Here is a 2,711-nt window from a genome sequence, read left to right as displayed (position 1 = left end):
TCAAGAAAAAGGAAAAATGAAAGATTAATGAAGAACAGGGAAGAAGATTTTACTCATTTGATAAAAAAAAATGAAGATGCTCTGTTTCAGATCTGATTTTGTTCTTCTTTGTGATCATCAATGGAGGAATTGAGCTTCAATCCTTGTTTTGAAAAATGATAACCAGGCCCTAATCGAAGCTCTGATACCATGAAACAGTTTATGTTTTAGAGAGATAAAGATTTAGAGAGAGAGAATTTCTTTATTGTATTCATTTCATTATTTAATACAATGCAGAGCACATCTGTTATATAGATGTCTCAACTATTACAACAGATTTGTAACTTCTCTAACAGACTAATGCTGACATCACAACAGATTTGTAATTTCTTTATTGTATTCATTTCATTATTGAATGGCCACTTTCATCGTGTACAAAAGCTAAAAGCTTGAATCAGAGGACATTGACACAAACCTTTTTGCAATTACCCACAAGCATCAATCTGCATGCAATTATTCATGTTGTATATTGAGCCAAGCAAGGTAGATGTGCACCTGAAAACTCCTTTGCATCTTGTTCCTAAATGTCCATCAATATTCTAGGCACCTGGATGAGAGAAATAATCAAATACATATGTTGCTAACGGTAGTCTTCAAACCTGATCTTCTTGGATGCAGGTACATCACTCCCTACATATTTATCAGATTCAGCAACTCACAAATTCAAACATAATGCATGCCAATAATCACAAAATCACAAGAACTAATCAAATTCTTACAACTTCTAGGCACTCAAAAGCAATGCGAGCAGCCTCGATCTTCTTCTGACTTTTCTAGTCCCAATTTCAATATCTCGTCTACCAAATTTTTGTGCTCTTCAAATATCATTTCCTGAATCATCGTCACGTTAAACTTGGCCAGTCAGCATGAACCAAATATTTCTTAAAAAGGAGTGGTGTTTATTTCAGTGTACCTTTTATGATTTTTATGTTCAATAAAAACTTAGTCCATGTGTTTGTAGTAATGGTTCACGCCATTCCACTACAAATAAGAAACACAAGTTCCTAAGTAAAAATTTGAACACATTAAATCAGAATGTTCAAATGCTTATAGTTTGGGATGAACACAATTAGAAGGGATTCAAACTAGAAGGCGGTGTTGCAGCATGAACAGCCATGGCAGTTTACTTACTACCATTTCTTCACTTGTATCTTCTGAAATCTCCTTTGAATTTATATATAACCACAAACATCAATAAGCTTCACTAGAGAGTCTGGTGGTTTTCTTCAACATCTGTTGATATGAGGTTCTAAATTTATTTGTGACTTCATCTGCTTTCATCAATCAATATTTGCCTACACAGGAAACATAACATGCTCAGTTTGTCAACATATAACTGTTATGGAAGAGAAATGCAATTATGTTCGTTTCAAAGAAGTCACATTACCGAAGAACTCATCGTTTTCATTCTTTAGACCTTCAATATTTCACTATATTGCAACATTAAAAACTTATATGTTTTCAAACGATGTCAGATCCCCAGCTAGTGCTAGACATGGAGGAGTATAGTTATTGCATAATGCATAATAAGTTAACTAAAGGAAGTATATGTAGCATCAAAACTTACATTGATTATGGATGCATATCTCACTGTTAATCAAGGGTTCTTGAATGCTATTGTGACTGTTGTTGCTATTCATTGCTAGCATATAACTAGAAAATATGTTTGGTAGATCCCATAAATTGTACATGAGAAAAAAGCAACCAATGAAACCATAATAAAGAATAAATGTTTGGTAAAACGTCAATACATTATCACGTAGAAGAAGAAACGCCAATTACGTAAAGATTAATTAATAGAACGAGAGAACAGGCGAGATAGAAGAAGCAACAGAGTACCTTGTTGAAAATAAACATTGTTCAATGGAAAATGACAAAAGAAGCTACTAACATTCTTGCAAAATATAGTTTCATTTCGCATTTTCCTATAAAAAATGATTAATGTATAAGAGAAAACAAGAATATAATTAAGAAGCTTATCATGAAGAATACTCAAACATGTGAATGCCCCTTTAATTCCAGTTCTACCGCACTGTCATAGAGTCATCTTGCTCTCAATGTTCCTTAACACTATTTTATAGCAAAGTATGTACATAAATCATGTTAAAATGTCATAGTATTTACATACCCAGGTTAAGGAAGTAGAAATTAGAAAATGAAATATGATTCAAAGAAACAGATGCACCTCTATTTCTAGGTTAATTACCTTTTTTGCTCATCATCACATGCAACAAGATCGCTAATTCCAAACATTTTATTAACCGATCCCCATTTAACAGGCGACACAAATCGAGGAAGGCACAATTATGGTGGTAAGGAGTAGAGGTGGTGGTGACTAGGGTTTTGCAATTCATTTTTGTCCGATAAGAGAGTGCACAGGAGGAGGTTCGGGAAAAGGGCTGTAATTTTTCAATTTTTTTGGCGTGCGGAATGGCGGGATGTGAAATAAAGGGCGCTAACATAGTTTTTTTCATAAGATTTGTATATTTTTTATTTTGATAATATTAAATATTATTTTGATAACTAAAAAAAGGTTTTATGATGAAATTAAAAATGACGTCGGTTCATAATTATACTAGCTACTTTGTAAATGGTAACATTAAAACTTGAGACTTCTGAAAGAATAACATGGATAAAATGTGTCTGTGTAATTTGTATCATTTGAACCTAAA

At 32.9% G+C, this 2,711-nt stretch overlaps 1 long non-coding RNA gene across 4 annotated transcripts; it reads right to left on the bottom strand.

Moving 5' to 3' along the window:
- Positions 1-229: 229 nt before the first annotated feature.
- Positions 230-2,425, bottom strand: LOC145108509 (uncharacterized). 4 transcript variants are annotated; one of them, XR_013708332.1, is made up of 7 exons: positions 1,879-2,425; positions 1,607-1,692; positions 1,427-1,528; positions 1,171-1,334; positions 953-1,020; positions 759-870; positions 230-669 (listed from the first exon to the last, which is right to left on the bottom strand). It is a non-coding gene; the product is annotated as an uncharacterized LOC145108509 (long non-coding RNA). The 4 variants fall into 4 exon arrangements; XR_013708315.1 differs by having other exon boundaries at positions 1,607-2,109; positions 2,246-2,425; XR_013708322.1 differs by having other exon boundaries at positions 1,607-1,964; positions 2,246-2,425.
- Between the last annotated feature and the right edge of the window lie 286 nt (positions 2,426-2,711).

Source organism: Lactuca virosa, chromosome 1, assembly GCF_052849685.1.
Source record: "Lactuca virosa cultivar CGN04683 chromosome 1, Lactuca_virosa_CGN04683_v6, whole genome shotgun sequence".
Classification (NCBI taxonomy): Eukaryota; Viridiplantae; Streptophyta; class Magnoliopsida; order Asterales; family Asteraceae; genus Lactuca; species Lactuca virosa.
Note: the sequence above shows the minus strand (reverse complement) of the source record. Positions and strands in the feature narration are given on the sequence as shown.